General features: G+C 48.3%; 2 long non-coding RNA genes across 2 annotated transcripts in view; one reads left to right on the forward strand and one right to left on the reverse strand.

The window, feature by feature from the left end:
* The window catches only part of LOC126848514 (uncharacterized), a 212,389-nt gene that overhangs the window by 92,650 nt on the left and 97,842 nt on the right, over nucleotides 1-21,897 (forward strand). The window contains exon 3 of the long non-coding RNA XR_007687266.1: nucleotides 8,175-8,291. This is a non-coding gene — a long non-coding RNA (uncharacterized LOC126848514). The remainder of the gene's footprint in view (nucleotides 1-8,174; nucleotides 8,292-21,897) is intronic.
* Nucleotides 60-15,613, reverse strand: LOC126848515 (uncharacterized). The gene is made up of 3 exons (XR_007687267.1): nucleotides 15,585-15,613; nucleotides 13,562-14,157; nucleotides 60-2,064 (listed from the first exon to the last, which is right to left on the reverse strand). It is a non-coding gene; the product is annotated as an uncharacterized LOC126848515 (long non-coding RNA).

Consider the following 21,897-nt stretch of genomic DNA (forward strand, 5'->3'; position numbering starts at 1 on the left):
CCTCCGCCGCCTCCTCCTCCTCCTCCTCCTCCTCCTATCCCACCCCCCGAATCGCCAGAGTGGAGATGATTCCCCGGGTGATGCTGATGGTGATGTTGCTGTTGTAAGTGATGGTGAGGACGCGACTCTGGATTTTGGTTCTGCTGCGGATGATGCTGCGGCGGCTGTTGTTGTTGTTGTTGTTGCGGCTGTTGTTGAGGTTGCTGCTGCTGCTGCGGCGGCTGCTGCTGCTGATGGTGATGCTGCGGCTGCTGGTGGTCTAGCTGGCCAAAGTCTGGTTGGGCTTGCGTCTGAGCACGCAGGTCCAGGGCCGCCGTCGCGTCCGAAATTTTGAGGCCTTCGCGAGAAGCCCGGGCTACCCCCTTCCGGCGCAGCTTGCCCGCTTTTTCGCACCCCTTCCGGTAAGCAGCTCGACGGCCGGCACACCTCTGCGCTCGCCGCCGTTCCTTCCTATCTTCCTTCTCGCTCGGCCGCTGCTTTCAGCCTCGGGATCGTCGTAACGATAACGATCCTCGCACCGTGCCGAGCTTCGACGTGGGCGGCGGGCAACGTCAGTTACTCGCCACCTGCTGCGACTTCCCGGCCCTGCTACCTACCGCCTGGCTCATGAAATTTCCTCTTATAATCTCTCCACTCCCTCTTCCGGGTCCTCTCCCAGCTCTCTCCCTCTCTATCGCGCCTCCCCTATATCGTAGCTGTTGCTGTTGGTCGCGATGCCTCTCACGAGTGCACCGCCGATCGGTGGTTGTACGTCCGTAATGCTTCTGTCTTTTATCGTGATGGCTCGTTACGTACGCAGATCGTTGTCTTGCCGCATACGTTTGCGTTCGTTCGCGGTTCGCGTTTTCACGGTTTCGTCGATGGATTTCTTTTCTCTTTCTCCTCTTGCGTTCTCTTCTTTTTTTCTCGTCTCTTTCTTCTTCTTCTTCTCCTCCTGCTCCTCCTCCTCTTCTCCCCCTTCCTCTGTTTGTCGTGTGTGGTATGTGTGTATATACGTGTGTGTGTATACGTGTATTTTGCGTGAGTTGTTGCGCGCGCGAGCGAACGTTCTCCAATAGATGGGAGAACGGTCTATTTTCCTTCGTCTATCTAACTTAAATTCTAGCGTACACTTAAGTTCAGGTTAAAATTCAGGATTGCCCAGCCCGGACGGTGTAAACGAGAAGGATAGTCCACGCGGACGCGAATCGGTTTATCGGTCGGAAGGGCCTCCGCTCCTCTTCGGGGTGAGAAATCGCACTCGCGGATGATTATCGCTCGTCCCGTTTTGCCCTGAGTATTTTAGCCCCGTTATGTTGGATGTGCGTGAGTGTTATGTGTGCGTGCGTGTGTGTGCGTGAATGCTCGTACGCGCTCGAACAGGCTCGTAAAGTTGGTGTCCGCTTGTCGCGCGCGTCGGCTTTTGAGTCGATGAATTCGTGTGAATTCTTTTAAGCGGGACGAGAGCGTTTCTCTCCGGGATTTCCGTCACTCCGTTTCTGCTTCCGCCTGCTTCTCGACCGATTCTCTCCTCTTACAAGCGGCTTCGTCGCGTCCGTCGATGACTCCTCCTCGAAATGCGACTCTAGCGTTTTAAAAGGAATTCTATTCGATTATCGATCACCGCTCGTCGTTACCGATATCGTCGATGGTAGTTGTGGTTGCTTCTTATTATCGTTTAGGTTTAATTAATATTGCACTTAGGTACACTCGTTTTTTGAACACACTGAAATATATGTATGCAGCGCGGGGTTCTCTGTTCTTGCTCTCTCTCTCTCTCTCTCTCTCTTTGTCTCCGTCTCTCTATTTTTTCCTCTCTTCCGATCTTTGTCTCTCGGCGCTTCCGTAGCTGCTCTCGATCTTTCCGTCCTCTATCTTCTTTATAGCTGTCTTCGGATGCGCGCGATCAATTCGCTAATCACTTTCTTCTTCGCAACCCCGCTTCTACTCGTTCGGCTCTCGATCTTCTTGCGCTCTTCTGCTCCTCCGCTTCTGCTTTGCTCGTCTTATTCTGCTTCTTCCGCTTTGTCCAGTCTTCCTCTCCTGCGCGGGAATCTCTCGCTGCAACGCGTCTCCCGCTCGAAGCTGCAATCCAGAACAAAAAAAAATACATTTTTGCGTTATTCGCTGCCACGCGCAACGAACTAATATTCAACATCAACACGACTAATTTTTTTTTCAACGTCAGGCAACTGTTTCACATGTTTTTCCTCGTAATCGGGAAAAGTCTCGCGAAATGTTTAGATTAGATACATGTACTTTTTTTAAATATTCGATCAGTTGAAAAAGCTGTCACAATATTCACTAGGAGTGTTCTCAGATTCTATTACAAGAACCAAATCTAAATGTCTTGACAGACTCGGTACGCGAGAAAACATTATTTGAAACATTGATTTTTGTCGGACTGTCAACTAGCAGTGCGAATATCGAGTGCCGAATAATCGCGATATAAATCGGATTAAATACAAGAAATGTGATAAAATTTCGCGATATCAAAAAGGTATCATCCTCGAGATTTTACGATCTTATGGCGAGGTAACGCTATTAAACGCGTTTCTCTTTCGACTGACGTTTATGAAGGGTTACACTTCCGGCCACGACACAAACAATAATTTCAACCAGCACTGTCAGAAGCACGCACTAATTACGCGACATGGTAAATTTCGTCCGTTTGACACATCCAATTCCCGTGTCGATAACATTTAACATTGTACAAATTCATGCCTTCCTTTTTGCAGACTCTCGTTAACGTGAATTTTTCAATTAATTTCGCATTTTAGGAAAATCGGATCGACGCGGAAAGCGCGAGTGTCTTTTGCCGTCGCGTGGAATTCATCACTGATAACATGGAAAGGATAAGGAATACGTAATGTAAAAATGCAGAATTGCTATAAAGAAATGAAAACGATTAACTCTGAGAATAATGCATTAAAAAATAAAATGTTTATTCACAGCAATAAGTATAAAATCAACATAATAATAAATAATAAATCAAAGCACTGGGTGGATGGGATAAAAATAAATATCCGGAGCACTCTGAATATATTCTCATAGGAATAGTAAGACGTGATAAGATTTATATGCCAACGTAACATCACTGCGAGTATAATCGTGATATCCCACTATGACACTATCGTTCGCACGTACAATTGCATTCGCGATCGTTTTTATCGCCAATCTTTCATAGCCTCTTTTTCATGGAATCGAAAATTTGGATTTCTTCTAGATTCTCTTCACTGATTTGCCGTCCCTCGAATCATTCCCTAACACTAGAGCGAACGCAATTTTTACTTGGCGAAAAATATCGCTAATCGATGAAAAGGCTCGACACGTTGTCAATGAAATGCCAAATAATTTGTTGCGACATATGTCAGGTTTACGCGATGTGAGGAACATTGTCGCCCGCTTGTTGAATTAACGATCCGAAATGGTCACGCGCGGATATTCGCATAATTGCTAACTCGTTTACTCGCGACATAGCGACTCGTTACGTTTATTGTTCGCCGTGTAATTCCGCGATCACGAATACCATCGAGATGATCATTCGCGTGACCGTTCGCTCGAATATACGATGGATTTCACAATGTTGATCGAGATATCTTTTCTATTTTTTTTTTCTCTTCCTTCGTCTTTTTGCCCTCGTATCTTTGCGATCTTACCGAAGCACATCGTATCACTATCGAGACGGGATCGAAGCGTGTGCGATTGCGACGAAACACTGTTGAGACGGCGACGATGACGTACCGGGCATGTCAGGATTCGGAACAGAGAATAGGAGGGGGTGGGTCAGTGGTGGTCTCGATGGCCGAAAGTGGGGAAAATTGGTTAAAATGACACGAGAAAGAAGAAGAAAGTAAAGCAGATGCGTCGTCGTGGATCGGGTTTACTAATCAGGCCTCAGTCGCAGAATCGTACGTTGACACAACTTGAGACACACAAGATCGTACGGGATAGAATTATTCCGGAGAGAAAGAGTCCGGAAGGATCTCCTTACTCAGAGATATCCAAGAGTACGGGCGAATAAGTTGACAGAGCGGTCGGCGATGGTCGGTTATGCGTGTAATACGTAATAAAATCCTTGCACCTCGATCCGGCTGCTCGCGACCTTCGTGCACGGTATCGGCCAAGACACTGTTCTTCCTCTTCGGAGGACGACAACGGTAACGACAACGAAGACGACGATGACTATGACGACGACGACGACGACGACGACGACGACGACGACGACGACGACGACGACGGCGACGACGGCGACGACGTACGACGGGGGAAAAAGCTCTCTCCTCTTCCGCGTTCGAGTCCTTGACGGAGGAGGAACCGAAACTGACTCGGGTCTGCGGCTCGCGAGAAACGCTAAGTCCTTCTCCGTCGGGGGCCGGTGGTGGCGCGCTTCTCAGACCGCGTGCGTCTGACTAAAAGCCACCCCCTCGTGCCTTAAAGAACGCGTGTTCGGGTAGGGGCGTTGTCTTAGGTGGTGCGCGGCCGCGAAATTTCTGGCCACCTCGGGGCGCCTTCGCCGTACGCCGTTTCTTCACAACGGCGATTCCGTACGCGGGTCCGACGGGCCCGGGCGCGGGCCCAGGTTACCGTGGACCGACTCGTGACCCCGGCCGCGTCCACCCACGACGAAAATCTACCTCCGTGAGGACGAAAAACTGAGGCCGCCGTAGGACAGGAGTTTTCAAGCTACCCCTCTTTTCCTTTGCCCCCACCAGATACGACGCCGAGGCGCGCGCTCTATCTCCCCCTTTTCCTCAAACTCTCCTCTCTCTTTACCCCTCGCCCAGGTGGGTGGGTGGGTGGGGGTTTCTCCGCCGCCGACTCCGCCGACGCCTCGTACGGGGGTAGCGTCGTAAGGGGTGAGAGAAAGAGAGTGGGGCCGCTCTCCGTCTCCGTTTCGCCCGGCCAAGAAAACCCTCCCGGCAGGAGGGAAGGAAACGGTCGTAAGAACCGATTATCTATCCCTGTCTATCTCGATCGCTATCTTACACTTCGCGGTTACGTTCCGGCGCATGTAAGTACGCGAGGCCGGAGCTCTCCGTCCAAACGAGGTCTTTTTGTTAACGGTATGTCCTTGAAAACTTTTCGCTCGTTCGTCGCGGATCATCTGCGTCGCGTAAACTCACTTGATTCTTCTACTTTCGCGAATTTAACTCCCACGCGTATTAAAGGATTTTCGTTTACATGGATATACATATATATATATATATATATATATATATATATATATATAAAATGCTAACGCGAGACATGCGAACGCCACGAATCGGAGTATTCGACTGACGAAAAATTGTAGGGGGCTTCTGCGTAAGGGGGTGTAACTGTCTGAGGTATGAATAAAAAGAAGGGGGACCGTCGTATAAAAATAGCCTCCTCCTCCCTCATGTGTCCCATATGGCAACATACGCGTGACTAACTATACCGTGGGGGAGTGGGGCAGGCTTTCTTTTTTATCCTTCTTTTATACGGATCGTGGCCGAGTTACGCGTAGTTTGCGATTCGCGTTGATACGACGCGCAAACTTTTCTCGCGACTCGATGACAATTAAGTCGATTGAGCGTTGCGGGTCCATTGATCGAATCGAGAAAGCGGATTCAAATGTATCTAGTCGATCTGGCCTATCCATCATTCTTGCCTTCCTTGCATTTTGAAAGTCAAATCGCGATTTGAAACGTGGATCATCGACCTTGCGGAGGACGTCGACTTTTCAGTGGACGCGCTGATGCTCATTTCACGGCGGAGGGTGGTCGATGGTGGTCATCCTGCTCTCGTCTTACGCACCCTCGCTCGCTAAAGTAGACAACCGAGCCACCCACCCCTTCCTACCCTTCTTCTCCCTCCTTCCCTCCGAGTTCTCATCTAATGTACTTGCCCCACCATCGCATTAGGGGCTCCTATTCCTCCCTTCTCCGTCAACGTCTTTTCCCTCCCTGCACGCTCCTTCGTCTATCCTTCTCCTACCAATATTTTCCCTTGTTGAGCCTCGCGTACGCCACCCGACATCCTTTTCCTACATCCTTTTCTCTCCCTTCTTTTTCTCCCTTCCTCAGCCGCCTCGTCTCGCATCCCCCTCCCGCCAACGCGACGACCCCCACGCGCCGCTTTTTTACGCTGGCCTCGTCCTTTTTTCCACGTGGTATACACGTGGAAGTATGAGTCGAGAGGGTGGGGAGGCGCGACCCCTTTTTTTTCTTCACCCTGCCCCTAGCATCCGCGCAAGTGAATCCCGCTGGTCGTTTGAGACGACGCAACAACGCGTCCACCCTTCCAATCTCCTGTCTCTCTTCCTTGCCTCGGTTAGAAGGGCAGCGACGATAAGAAACTGCGAGCAAAGAAAAGAGCGTCACGTAGCGTAGCGTCGCGACGCTCTCGTCCGGTCGCATCCCTCCACCTCCACCCACATCGTGTCGACCCTATCCGCGTCTCTGCCAACGCGCGTGCGACGAGGGTGGTGGTCTGTTCGTGCGAAAAAAAGTTAGCCAATGGTTCGGCCGTCCGACGATGGTGGAAAAATTGAGTGACCTTCGTCGCACGTGCGACACCACGCGCGCGATCGAAACTTTTTTGTCGCGGTGCGATGGACCGTCGAAAAATCTTTTCTGCTCCTTAAAGAGATGTACTATGACGATCGGTATATATGACGAGATCGATTATTCCGATGTACAGCTCGCTTCGTTGCACATATATGTCTAAGCAGGATATAGATATGTCTTTAGAAAGCGACAGGGAATTGATGATCTTTTGTTAGTTTAACTCGATACTATACTATTTCTAGCAGCGTAATCTTTTTTGCAATTAATTTAGGCACAAGTCTCTTTTAAAGTTATAAAAAATTAAATAAATTTCCATTAATAATATTGAAATGAAACAGATTTAACGGATATTATTTTTTAAGAAACGTTTTGAAAACATATAAAAAAATCCTTCCGAGGAGAGATATCCAAGATTAGCTCTAAATATCTACCAATAGCCACGAGAAATTTTGCGAGATTCAAGTGCAGAAATATAGTTTATCGGACGTCACCGGAAGGCATGTATAGGACGAAAGTAACGCATTTCCGACACGAGGGTCTCCGGCACGAAAGTGGCCGGGGAGCGATCGCGATCGAACTTCCGTTCGCGGCAGGCTGCTGCCGTAAGAATTTCGGCACCGTTCGTATGCGGGTGGAGAGAAAGAGAGAGAGAGAGAGAGAGAGAGAGAGAGACAGAGACAGAGAGACTTGCTCGTTGTATACGCGCGCGAGTGTGTTCCTTCGGAGCTCCGAAAATAAGTACGTAGAACGCATTGGGCAATCGAGGCTCACTTTAAATTACAAATGAAGCGGCCGGCCCGATGCGGCGTACGCGAGGATAAAAACAGGTGAGAATCGAGCCTCCGCGCTCGGTTTATCGGGTGGGTGGATTGTCAGGTATACGTGCGGCGAGTTTATGTGTTGGTGAATATACGCGTATGCTGCTGCACGCGCGTATGCACGTATGTACGTTTTGTACATACGCAGCATTTTAGATCTCAATCCTGATCCCGATTCCCCTTGATCCCGATCGGCAGCTGGACTTGAAGAACCGACTAACGGACGTACAGACCGCGGGTACTTGGCGTGTACAAAAGTTGCTGCACGTGCACTTGCAACTTTGACGGCCAGTTGTGCCGCGGCGCGCGGTTCTTTGAGAATCGAGCCGATCGACTACCCCGATAGGACGGTACGCCTCTGCGTAGGAAGACATTTGTCTTCTGGGCCTGATCCTGCCTACTTTGAATTGTCCGCCTTCTTCTTCTTCCTCGCAAAAGTGCCAGCGGCGGGGGAGTGCGCGAAAATGTGTCGACGACCATGATCGTCAGGTGGTGGAAATACCGTCGGGATATTTCTTATTCCATGTCTTACATATGTTTTTCGAATTTCCTGGCATACGCGATAGGAGGATTGGTATTCTGACGATTCTCGAAATTCTTTATTTCGATTTAAGAAAGCGTTTTGATTAATCAGATTTTTAATTATAAATCCGAAATGAAAAAGAAGAAGACCAACGCATACAATATTCAATAGGTGTCAAAAATTTTACTTAAAAGAAAAAAATTATCTTGTATGATTGATTATATATAAAATTTATAAATGCATATTTTTAACTTTCAGTGTGTGTGTGTGTCTGTCACGTAAAAAGATTTATAAAATAATAATTGATTTGCTTTGTTTTAGGAATTCGTTTTTGCTGCTCGTGTGAAGTAGCCTCGTTGCAACCCCTCACCGTAAGAACCACCCCGTGGCGAGGTGACGTCTGGCGGCGAAATAAGGAACGAACGAGTGGAGAAAAGGGTGAGTCGTTTTAAGGTTTTTGTCCGTGCTAACCTCGGTAAAATATCGATCAGGGTGAAGGGGCGATAACGGTAAAAGCGAGTGAGATGTGATTAGACACGATACGCGCATTCATTAAAGATATGATGTACTATTGAAATAAAATTTAAGTACACACGCAAAAAAGTTTTAAAAAATATATAAAGATAATTTATAAAAACTTTAAAAAATTAAAATCACTTTTTAAAATAATTTAAAAAAATATATTTTTTTTATTTTTATATTCTTTAGAAAGAGATCAATTAATATTCTCGAATAATGATGAATTAAATTTATTAAATAGCAAAAAATACTTTTGAGCAATGAGACTGGAACACAATTTTTCGGTAAATATATATATCCGAAATTTATAGATGATATTATAAGGGATAATCCGTTTTTCTATGGCGATTAAAGCGAAACGTCAGACAATTAAACTCACCGAGATATGTTACATCGATTTCAATCCTCGACCACCTCACGCGCGTTATCACATTATCGTGACGAATACGTCGCAATATAGGAAGGCGCACTATTTTATTCGGCGGGAAATGAGATTAAGATCGTCGCGACGATCGCGATTCGGCGAATCGGTGGAACGTGCAGCACGCGAGCCATCGAAACTGACGGCCCGGATTAAGAATTCTAACGGTAGGAGTAGCCGGTCGGCAGTAGGATGAAATGAGCGACGCGTCCGGCGCATTACGCAATGAAAGAAACAAATGAAGCTTAATAGAAAAACTGCCCGCGCTAGAAAAACCCATTCTGTCGTGCACTTAGTACAGCTTCGTCAGAAAGTGCATCGGCCGTTCTTTCTCCCCTCGTTGCGCGACGAGATGCATACGTTTCTCGAACGACGAGAGCGAAATTTTTTTGCACTCTCTGCGCTAAATTTAACGCGTATTAAACGCGTTTCGTGCTATATCAAATGCAATATTTTAATGTAAATAAATTTTAATAGAAAAAAAGTATGAGTGGTTGGCTATATAATATTGCATCATATCCTATCGTTTCGCGGAAAATTGAGCGCGACGTTCTTTCAATTTGCGATGCATTGAAAAGCGAGGTCATCGATGCATCGGAATTGTGGCGAGTCAGCGATCCGAAAAACTGAACGGGTGGCAGCGAGACACCTCATGAATTTTTCAAGTTCATTCGGACGGACGGCTAATTAACCGTGTAGTAATCGAGCAAACCTGTAGAATCGGCTCACCACTGTCCACTGTGTACTTTGTTCCGCTTCTAAATTTGATTTACATTAAATATGAGAATGCGCTTGTCGGACACGAGCGTGCTTGCGTGCATACGCGTGCATACCGTATATCGTCGCATTAAATATAACCAAACGCGGCAAACGCGCGTAATGAATCAAATTATTTCGGACCGCGGCGCGGTTGAGGGGGAATAATTTATCCGCGTGAAAAGGATAAAAGCGGGCAAAAAGAATGAATTGCAGATTCTCGTCGAGCGAACGCGTGTAAACGCGATGTTTGGACACAACCGATTCCGCTTGGACGATATAATGAATATATCCGAGGTCGATTTCGAATAATTCGGGGCATGTCAAGTATATCGCGTCGCGTGATCAAAGGCGTGCGCGTGAGCGTTGTCAAAGCTCACGACACGGACGCCAAACGCATTCGTCGTATGCATTTTTCCCGACTGTACCACCACCGTTGTCTGCGGCTGTGTCAATAGGAGCCAATCTAAGTACATATGCACACACAGACGTAATGCAGCTCGCCGCACACTGCGACTCGTGATGCAATCGTGTGCCTCGTGCCTCGCGCAGTTTCCACATTCTCTTTGCCCCGCGCTATGCGCAAAGTGCGGCAATGAATTCCGCGATCGGACCCGATTCATCGATCCTGTCGATGTGCACACCTGAAATTTTAACAACCTCGGGGCAAGCCCAACGATCGACCTCGGCCTCGGACAATCAAGAGAAGTCTCGAGAACTCCGCGTGGCGACGATCGCTCGAGGAACGATTGATTCGAATACCGACCGTATCTATCATTCTCCTTATTTTTCTGAGACTTTGTACAAGCCGCGAACGAGATAAGATAAGCGCGCGCGGATGCAGGATCAAGGTGAAGAAGATAGCGCGGTGACTTCGGCCGGCATCGCGACAGTCGTTCCGGGAAAAAAAGAAAAAAAAAAAAGAAAAAAAAATTGGCGCTTCGCGTTATCGGAAAAATACGACGCGTATTATTTTACAAGCGAATATAAAATCCACGCTGACGTTTTGAAACTGCGCGCCAGAAATATCCGTCTCTCTCGTGTGAAAAGATGACGAGATAATTACATTAGATTTAATTTTTAAAAGAATTACTTAATCACGATTGTCACGTACTCGTTGAAGCGTGATGTTTGAATGAACAATCGTCTTTCATTATTCGCAAATCTTTTTAATTCGCGCAATTTTATATTAAAAGCGACGAAAGAAGGAAATGATTTATTAAACAACTTGAAATGCACGATATGATAGCGTGGCTGCGATGAAAATATGAAGATAAAATTTATCGCTCGTTAGTATCATTGTAATGATGCTGAGAAACAATCTTTTTTTTTTTTTTTAAATGATTTCATAGATTATTGGATTATAAATGTAGCTAACGAATCTCATTTATTTCGTAACGAAGCTGTCGGGCGTGACGGTGGCGAGAGTCCGCGGATGATCATGAAAGATGGCAGACGCCGGTCGATGATTGCGAATATTTTTGCCCGCGCGCACAATCAGTACTTTCTGTCTCGTATATTTGCCGTAAAGTACGAGGGGGCCAATCGGGGAGGAGGAGGAGGAGGAGGAGGAGGGAGGGGAGGGGGGAGGAGAGAGAGAGAGCAACGCGGAACATATACATAGAAAAGCCGTTAATCAAAGCGACAGCGAGCTCCGGTCCGGGATACCTGGCCGGAGTAGCGAACGGCGAGTTTTGCCATTTTTGGGGGGGAAAATTTTCCGTGGAAATCATTGACGTCGCCCGGGTCATCGACGAGCTCTACCCGGCGGACCGAACAGCTACACGTACACGGGCACATCTGGTACACGCACGTGTATGTGTATACGTGTGTGTACGAGAGTACACAATGTGGGAGGCCTGTGTCTCGTATATATCGGGGTGGTAGTTCCCGCAGAGAACGGCGTGCGACGGCCTCTCATTGGCCTCCCATTGGCCGGTCCGGGGGTGGCTCGCTGCAGTCATCGATTCAGGCAGTCATTGGCTGACTCGGCCCCGGCCGCCATTTTGAATGACTCCGGGATCAATACGCGGGGTGCGGAAAAAAAAGTGCATGCAGGCCCACCACCGCCGTCGCCTTCCCCCCAGGTTCCCTTGGCCGTATCTCACGGCCGTTCTATCTCCGTTCGCACGCCACCCCGCCGCTCTCACCCTCGCTCTCTATCTATCCGCCGGTTCATGCAACCACCGACACCGTTGCACCAACCCTCCTCTTTCCACCCAGGGGCACCCTAACGCCTTTCTGCCGCCGACTACCACCGCCCGATCCCTCTCCCTCTCCCCGCCGCGCCCGTCGTTACCGCTCTTCCTCCGATGGCATCCCCGGCGCAACAACGCCAACCATCGACGACCCAGCCGAAGGGGGTGATCGGGGCCGTTCACATGTATACGCGCGCGGAGGAAGGTACGCGCATATACATGCAACGTGTCCGCGCGTTTGAAAATCATCGAAAAAATGCTCCGGCGAAAGCGGGGTTGCCGGTATTCCGCCGTGGCGCCGCCGCCCCCGGCCATTGCTACCGCGTTCCACCGTCATTTCTTCTCCTCCCCCTTCCCCCGTCCCCCGCCCGCTTTGCCGCTCGAGAGTATATGCAATTCTCTCTCGCTTTCTCGCGTACGCGTTGTTACGTTGCACGCTACGTTTTCAACACACAGGCCAACTCGTCGGGAAATAGGAAATTTGAAATCGAAGCTCCGCACCGCCGCTCGCCGAGCCCACCCTCCCTCCCCTCCCCCGTCCCTCTTTCTCCCGCATCACCCTTGATGATCGGTGGAGCTCCCGGGCTTGGCACCGGACCCGGGGGTGCGTCATCGAACTCGGGAAATGGAATGACTCCGTGTAACGCGCGTTTTTTGTCCCGAGGATTCGCGATTCTCGATTTTTTTCTCACCTTTTTCCCCTCTTTTTTTGCAACAAAAGCGAAGAGTTTTCTTTTTCGTTTGCTCGTAAAATATTTCGGGAAAACATTATTTGGAAAATAATTTGCTCTGATAAAATAAATATATGATTGGAATTGCATGCAATAAATGAACAGCGAATACAACGACTCGAATGCATCGCAGATTCGTGATAGCGAATCGGAATTGGACGAAAAATTATCGACGTACAAAATTTATGAGAAACGTAAAAGATGGCGAGATTATTGATTAATTCCCTAATATGTACAATCATATGAAGTGGTAATCTTTATGATCTGCAAAGACAAGAGTCGTGATGTAAGCATTTGAAATTAGGCCTAGATATCATCGGCGGGAAACTTGTTTCAAGTCTGTTTGAAGTTCGCCTTACGACAGAGGCCGGACATCAAGTCGTTGCACGCTACTTAATAATCCGCCAATTATAATGGTAATATGCATAACAGCGATTCTACCGGGTAACAGTAGTCATTACGGTAGTCGCTATTATTACGGGCACTTTCGCGTTTAACTGTTTTACCGTAATAAGCTGCGGTCGTTCGGAGCAAGAGAGAGAGAGAGAGAGAGAGAGTGAGAAAACGAAGCTGACAATAGTATAGACAAGCGGCGGCCAGCGCGAAAGTATGCATTACGCTGGCTAAGTTTTATAGCGGCTGTTGTTAGGTGGTGCCGCGCGCGAGGTCTGTCATTATACAGCAACTTGTAAAACAGTTGCCTCTGGACGTAGTATCATTTGAGCGATATTAAGAAGTTTAAGAGCCGAAGATTTATCGTTCCGTTTACGAGATCCGCGCGCCGCTAAACGACACGATAGAGATTCTCGCGAAGAAGAAGTCGCGCCCCTCTTCCCTCTCGCTCGAACGAATCGAGCGAGAAAGAGAATTTCGCTCGAGAGGAGATCTCCTGCCGCTCATTTCGCAGCTTCTCTCCGGACATAGCAACCATCCTCCTCGCGGTCCCCCTCCTCCCTCCCCCCCCTCTCACCTCCTCTCGAGCGGCGACTTGGAGGGTCGAGATTTCGAACGGTGAAAGAAAAGCGTATACACAAGGCATGCCATGCAAAGATCGATATTCAGTTAGCTGGATGTGATACTTACGTTTGGAACCGAACTAACTGAAACAAGGACATAAGGCTTCTCTTGGTAGCAACGACTTTTAGATCACATTTTTAGTTATTAAGAATTTTATCGTTTTTTTTCATATTTTTCGCTTTTTAAATTTACGTTTAAAATCTAAAGTTTCTCAAAACTTGTTAAAAATATACTTTAGTCATATCTTTACAATTTACTTTGTAGACGTCTAAAGTGTTATTTTTTTTTTGTTTATTTGTTTCTTCCCCTGTGTCTCTCGTTTGTTCCTTCGACAGTGTAGGTGTACTCTTCTTCTTTAAGGCAATGCTTATGTTTCAATTTTGTTTCTTCTCTTTTTTTTGGTGCTTTTTTTCGCGTATTTTTCTTGATTTTCTCTTTTTTCTTCTTAATCGTCGTCTTCGTACTCGTCGTAATTTTGAAATCAGGATCGCTCGAAAGTGTTTTAGCTTCTCTAAATTATTTAAGTCTTTTCGGCAAAACTTAAGAGGAGTTGTTCAGACGTTGTGTTTCACAGACAGAAATCGGTGCGTGTTTCGGAAACGGTGAAATTAATTTTTCAATGAAATAACTATGACAACACATAACAACACAGTGCGACGCGTCTGAAAGAGAAAAGAAAAGGGGGCGCCGACGGACCCCCGTACATCCTCGTTAGGATCGATCCGTCGAGTGACTTGGCGATCGACGAATCACCGTAAACGGATCCACCGATCGCCACGTTTCTTAATGCGTTTTTTTAAATATTTATTTCTATATCGGTAAGTCGGCGTGCGATTACGATAGCGGAATTTCGAGTCGCGTGAGACGGTTTGTGGAGGGACCGAGAAGCATATGAGCGACGAAAAGGTGTATCGATCATGACAGATTCTATAATTGTTGAGGCGCGTTTCCTGCAACAATCTCAATCTCAGTTTAAATTAGCTTGATTATATTATAATTAAGTTCAAGTTAATATACGATAAAATTAAAAGAATGAATCTAAAATATCAATTCGAATGTATGTAAAGTAATTTTAAGAAAGTAATCTGTAGAATGAAAAAACTCGAATCATCAATCTCATGGAGGGGGTTGCAGCCCCCAGGTATTACCCCTGCGCTATTGCAATAGAAATGAAAATCTTAAGTGAAGAGTACTATCTCGCGGATATTGAAAGAAAAATGCGATAAATTAAAAGGAGCACTTAACCGATGCAGGATATCTGGCATCATCGATAATCACAGCCCCCCCCGCCGGGGCATCCCCCGAGACCTAGTCGGCGTCGGTCTAAGGCCATTCGAATCTCCCGCGTGACGAAAGGAAAAACCTTTGCTATAAGAAGGGGGCCACGTGACTCGAGGAACGAATGAGCGTCTTTGCCCCCCCCGCCGTGGCATCCTCACCCGCCCCCTCCACCTTCTCTCTTTCCCCTTCTAGAGGCGCGCGGCGTCGCTCCTTGCGCGTCGTGGTAAGACGCGTCGGCACGCTGCCTCCGTCCTTCTCGTACCCTCGTAAGCTCCCTGTCTCACGTCCTTTCTCCCTCTCCCTCTTTCTATTTCGCCGCGCTCTCTCCATCCTCGTGCTTTCCCGGACTTTTCTCCCCCACGTGCTCCTCGCGAATCGGCAGTGTCTGCTGGCACGTCGCGGGATGGCGATCTTGGTAGAAAGGATCTCTCGGAGGAAGCCTGCTTCTGTCCCATCTTCTTCTCTTTGCCATCGGCGCTCTCTCTCTCTCTCTCTCTCTAGCCGATCCCGCTATCTCGCCATCATTCGTCTTTCTCTTTTTCTCTCCTTCCTCGAATCGTTTTCCTTACGTCTGCACTCCGCATCTTTTCGGGGAAAGCCCCACGGGAAACCGCCCCCCAAAGCCGTTCCCGGTCCCTCCTTTCTCTCCCGTACACGCGGACTTGTAGGACGCGCGGCGCGAGTCTCCGATATAATTGGCCGATTTCTCGCGTACGAGCACCTCCGCGATCGCGATACGCGTCTTTGACGAATCATCACCGCACGGCCCGCCGCGTTAACGCGGATATTTCCGTAGGATTTCGGTAACCTTTGATAGAGGCATTGCGAGCATCCCCGTGTCTGAGTAGCAACTGCGCCGTGGCCCCGTGCCGGGCACCCCCACCTCACCTCCTCGCCGCCTCTATTGCACCACACGCCGCCCGCCGCCTAAACCGTACCGAAGCGAGCCACCAACCCTCTCTCGGACGCGCTGGCCCTCCACCCGCCTTCCATCTCGCTTCCTCACCGGCTCCCTGCCGCCACCGTTCGCGCTCTCGCACGTTCGCCCGTCCATCCGTCCGTTTGTCCATCCGCCCGCTTACCCGCTTCTCTCTCCCTCTCCCACCTTCTTCTCTTTCGCTCGCCCTTTCCCGCGCGCCCCATCTCGCTTTCTCTTTCCGCCCGTTCGGACTACGAACCGACGTTCGCTCGGTTACTCGGACGCGCGCCTTCCTCTTTTGCCCTCTTCCTTCCCGCGCCTTCCCGCTCGCCCTCACAAACGATGTGCGCTGTGTGCGATGCGCTGCGCTCTTGCATCTTCGTGTACGTTGTGCGCTCTGCGCTCTGCGCGCTGCCGTGGCCCAACCCGGCGTGCGCGCGCGCTCGCTGCGCGGCTTGGCGCACCGAGGCGTCAGGTGGATGACGCCATGTACGTCGCGTAGACCGTTTATAATGACGATAACCGGCCAGCGCGGCTCCTCTCTCGAATCCGGATAAGTTTTCATGGCCAGCGGCGGCGCCGACCGCTACGAAAACGATGGCGTTGACACGTTCTCCCACGCGGGCGGGGGGAGGAGGTGCGAATGCGATTTGGGTAATTTAGTTGCGGGAATTAGGCGCGGGAAATAGCGCCTAATTTTTGCCCCCCCCCCCCTCACCCCTCTTGCTTTCTCCTCAACTTCTCGTTAATGTATTCGTAGACGAGAGAGGGTAGCCCTAGATGATATGATGAAGCTTTATATATAAGAGGAGTTTGCGAAAACTCGTACACGAGATTGACGAACCGTTCATTGCTTAATTAAAGTAATTTTTTAACTCTACAAGCTATGCATTCTTGATAATTAATTTGATAAATATCCACAGTAGGCGAATGATAATCCGCTGTAGAAACTTGTTATTAAAGGGGAGGACGTCTTTTCGAGTTTAGGCGCGAATTACTTAAAGAGTCAACGTCGAGTTAGACCACCCTTGCGAGATCGATATTTTCGATATACATATTTTGGGAGATATGTAATGATACGCGAGTAGAGTTCTCGAAAGAAGGAAGTAAAGTTCTGTAAAGGAGGACTCGCGACGATCGTGCGTGAGTATTCGATTGGAGGTTTTGCGCGATTTAACGATAGTTAAAGTAGCAGCCTCTTGGCCCTTCGCAGTATCCCTAACGCTCGATTCCAGGGGCCGTAGAACGGCTGGTAAACGATGAGGGGTGGCTTCTCTGTCGCTACCCAATAACGATTTGGAGGCGTTATCGTGGCTTTACATCCCTTTGGCCCTGGCGTGACAGTAAGGTTAGCACGCCGTTGTTGCGTACACGCCAGAATGGAGTTCACGTTCATCGTGTATTTCGAATCGTGGCACTGACCACAGCACACTCCATCGTACTTTATAGCGGACAGATAGACGAAAGGCTACTACGTGCAAAGTATAATGATTTTTTTTTTTAAATAATCTCGAATCAGTAACTGACTTTTTCTTTAACAAGGAACGATGCTTGAAATATCTTTTCTTTTTTAAAAAGTAAATTGGTGTAATAATGTCTGTTTTATCATACGTATATTAAATTATATTGGTTAGATAATATCTGAAATATATATATATATATATATATATATATATATATATATATATATATATATAATTTTAAGACAGAGATTTTACCAGTCGAATTTACTTATCCAGATACGTAAGAGTACGAAGGAGGACTTTTAATCTCCGGTGAAATCTGACCCGCCTGGCACGTCGATCGGTTTATTCCGTCTCTGTCTCTCGCATGCAATAACAATTTGGAGGCGTCCGTGCGGCTTTACATGCTTCGGTACCACCGTGACAATAAGGTTAACACAGCGACATTGCGTACGCGACGTAACCGGGTACGTACACCATCGTATTTCGAATCCTAGCGCTGACCGCAGCTCGCTCCATCGCGCTTCCACGGGGGTTGCTCGGCCGCCCCCAGGTCGGCGTGCCTCGCCTCTGGAAATTCTCCAGCGGCATTCCCTAGCGCGAGCCTTTCGTCGATAGAGAGGCTGGATCTTATTACGACCTGCAGACTACGCGTCGAGGTATGATTTCGTTGCATATGATGCGGGGACTCGGAATCGATCGATTCCGAGTGCCGGGGCCGTCGTTTTCAATTCGCTCGCCTCACCGTTGTGTATTTTCAGCTCGCGGGACTTTTGCGTCGGTAAACAAAATATTCAATAACATAAAATGGAAAATTGTGTTTGTGATTTTATCAAGAGAATTACTATTATGTCAAAATTTTAACGCCGAGAGTAAAAGAGGATGATGATATTAAAATATAAAAATAATACAATAATACATACGTAAAACGAAAAATATATTTGACGAAAGGAACTAGTGTGAAAGGATTTATAATTTATATCGAATTTTGAGGTGTCGCCGGTGCGTTTATACATTCGGAGTTCTTGTTTTTCATCTCCGAAACGCTCTTTCCGCAGGAGGAAGACGCGGCTCGAAGGGAGGGAACCATCGCGGTAAGGAAGGGTGGCCAAGATGACTGAAAAAGAGGGATCTCGCAGACGATCCTTTTCGCCTCCCTACCGTACGTCGCCGGCGACGGTTCCTCCTAATTGTATCGATTGTCTTAGGGCGACGACACTCTCTACGGCCAACCGTTACGCGCCGTGAAAGGTGCACCGGGGTCGCGTCCCGTCTCTCTCATGTCCCCTTTTCGTACGGGGTTAGCCGCTTTGTTGTTTCACAACCGATCGAAAAATAAAAATTCCTAACCGGATGAGAGTTTGACCTGGATCTTTTGTGGACGCGGGGGTAAGGGGGAGAGTAAGGGGCAGCTCGCAGACACAATGCGCCGACGAAATATTTGCATACGCGAACGGCCAACGGCGACGGCATGTGGCGCATCGGTTAGTCCTCTTTCGAGAAGGGGATCGAGGAGAGGGTCGATAAAAGGGAAAAAATTGGATTTTGCCGCCTCTATCGTCGGCGCGCGTCCGCGATGTTACTCCATACGGAAGGACAAGGGCCGACACGGACGGCCCAGGTAGATGGTTAAGGACCGGCTGACTCCGGACAAGGGGATGAAAATCCGTGTTTTTTTTTTTCCACCCTTTATACAGCCCTCGTGGTACCCGGGCCCATCGGGTAATCATAATAATGAGAGGAGAAAGACCGGTTGACCATCGGGCGGCCCCGAGGGGCGATAAAACAATCGCGGCTCATTTTTTGCCGTGCCAGCTGCAGCCGGCAGCAACAACCGCGATCGTCGGCTAGTCCACGACCTTTGCACACATTGTGCGGGCCAGATTCTTCATTTGTCTTGACGTATCGCTCTTCTCGGATTCTTTCAACCCTTGTTAGGAGTTGGGAAAAATAAAAAGTCAATTTGATAGAGAAATCTTTTAATAATACTTGCGACGCGATATCGAAATTATTGTTTGGATTACATCCGTTGAATAAAACGCGCTAAAATATGAGAATTTTCGTCTAATTTAATTTAGAAAATCCTCACTATTCAACGTTGGTTTTACGTTCACGTGAGATCGATTCACCCATCCGTAAGCGGGACGAAAGCCCGAGAGAGGATCGAGAACGTCCTTCCCCGCAGGGACGGCGACTCACGGGACACCCACTTGGCTAGTCGCCTAATGTTCAGCGCAGGAATCGTGATGGCTAGCGGTAGAAGAGAGACAGAGAGAGAGAGAGAGAGAGAGAGAGAGAGAGTTGTCGGGAAGGGCTGGAGAGGTCAATGGCTGACGTAATTAGTAAAAACAAAGGAGCCTGGTCGCGAGAAGGAATCGAGAAATAATCATCAGAGGCAAGCTGAAAGAGAAACGGACGAGCGGCCGAAAGGCGGTGGGGGAGAAAGGGGGAGGGGGAGGGGGAATAAAGCGCGAGATAAAATCTAAATGAGAAAGTAATCCCTCGACGTTGACGAGAAAACGAGCGGGCGCGGCGGGCTATTCTCTGAGAAACGATGATCTTCTCCTAGCGCCTCCTTTTTCGTCCTAGGTCATGGCACCTGGGCGCTCTGCGGTGGCCTTCCGCGATGTAAACACCTAAGCTGGAGCGCATCTCACACACAGCCGGCTCACCGGTGCTATCGGGCTAAGCGCTCGGGCTTAACCTAACCCAACCCTAGCGTGTCGACGACCACCGCCGCCACCGCCGTCGCCGCCGCCGTCGCCGTGGCGGCATGTCCGGCGTATGTATGTAGGTGGCCCTATCGATTCTCCCACCTCGAGAGAAAATAACGGGGATCTCACAGCGGAGATCCACCGCCGCCGCCGTCGTCGCTCTTCGCAAAGTTATTTCGCGCCAAGTTTCGCCAAACCGTCCCGCCGCAGCTCGCTTCGGCTTCAGTTAACCGCCGTTGCGCCCTTTTCGAGGGGTAAGGGATAAAAGCGAAGGGCTCGCGGCACCCGGGGTAATCAAATGAAAACAAAAATCGCAGAGCCAGCCAACCTCTCTTCTCACGGCCGAACGGCGGGAGAAAGAAGAAGAAGAAGAAGAAGAAGAAGAAAGTTACACGGCCAACTTTCGCCTTTTTCGCCGCAATTTGCGGCCGATTCAGCCGCATGAATCTCGGTCCCCACTTCGTTGAACGGGGCTCCTCTCTCGCGTTTCCTCTCGCGGTATTTCCATAACGCTCGACAACTGCGCCGAAGGTCAATGTTCCCTTCGTCCAACTCATGCTCGCTGGATGAGAGCACGCGAGCGATTATAATCGCATACACAAATGATATCAAATCGCGTGTTCGAATTATGAAGCTTCAATTTTAGACCCTCTAGCGAAACGTTATTATCTTCTGCTATTCACAATTTTCTTTTCCTGATTTAATAAATAATATACTTGCCTTTATTTGACTAAAAACAGGCATTGTTTAGCCTTTCTATCATATGCTTGACGATTTGTCTGTTTCGTCCTTCCCCGAGGTCGGCGGCACGAGCGACCCACATTTCGCAAGGTTGAATCGCGAGTCGTACCAGCAAAGAATCGCTCTTATTTCGTGTCAATAGTTTTTTTTTTTTTTCCACATTCACGGTTATCGCGTGACAAAGCGACCGTCGTCAAGAAAGAAAGAGATGGAAGTAGGGAAGGTGGGGGAATGTGACGCGCGAGAGACGAGACAATCTGTTTATTAGGCGTTCCAGATGGGCCAGATGCCCATTCTCCGCGCACACGTAACACGTGGATAATCGGAGGAGCAGCCGAGCCGACTATCGTCGCGGCATATGCCGCGATCTCCCGTGAGAGCAGCTGCGGCCTGCATCAGAATGCATCGACATTACAAGTAAGATGTAATCTCGAAAGATCGTAATATGTGTGCTTTCCTACAGAACTTTGTATACGCCATGTGACACGCTCCCCTCGGCTTTCCGAAAATATTTCTAGAATTAATTAGCAAATTTATTATTTATTTGCACACATTTTACGTATTATTTATGTATGTATGCAGAGGTATGGTTGCAACATGAAAGTATATATGTACGTATACGCAGTGTACACACGGCGTATATTTGGACGGAATTGAAATGGTGTAATTTTTAAATATTTATCGTGTTTCTCAAATAATTGCGTATTGATTTTATATGACAGACGATATTTGTACGATTTTATATTCCGCCTCTCTGATCGTTTGGAAATTTGACTGATACGATGTCAAATCAATTTCGACGTTTTACAATAGTTACTCTAGAATCGCGCTTTTACAAGTTAAGTAAGTCGCGGAATATTTCGGCCCATTCCATTCGAGGTCATCGTCGTCGGGTCTCTCATTGTTCGAATCTCTTCCCTTTGTGCGCGCGTGTCTGGTCTGTTTTCGGAAAGGGAACAAAAGGTGCGGAAAGGGGCCAAAAAAAAAAAGAAAAAAAAAGAAAAAAGGAGAATGAGAGAATTTAAGGGTGGTATTGTCCGCCGAATATCTACGAAGAATGCGAGCGGACTGATTTCGCCCCGGCGCGCCGTTGCTCCCGTTACAAAAAATAATAATTATCCGAACGTTTTGTGGTCGCTCGGTGGTATGGCGGAGCGGAAATTCTTTTCAGCGACACGCGCTTATGTGACATACTTGGAGTCTACGTCAATCGTCGAGCCTCGTCGCACGCATCGCCGATCCTCTCGGCGCAGCCGGCACATTCTTGGCACGCCGTTCGCGAGC

This window comes from Cataglyphis hispanica, chromosome 3 (genome assembly GCF_021464435.1).
Source record: "Cataglyphis hispanica isolate Lineage 1 chromosome 3, ULB_Chis1_1.0, whole genome shotgun sequence".
Lineage (NCBI taxonomy): Eukaryota > Metazoa > Arthropoda > Insecta > Hymenoptera > Formicidae > Cataglyphis > Cataglyphis hispanica.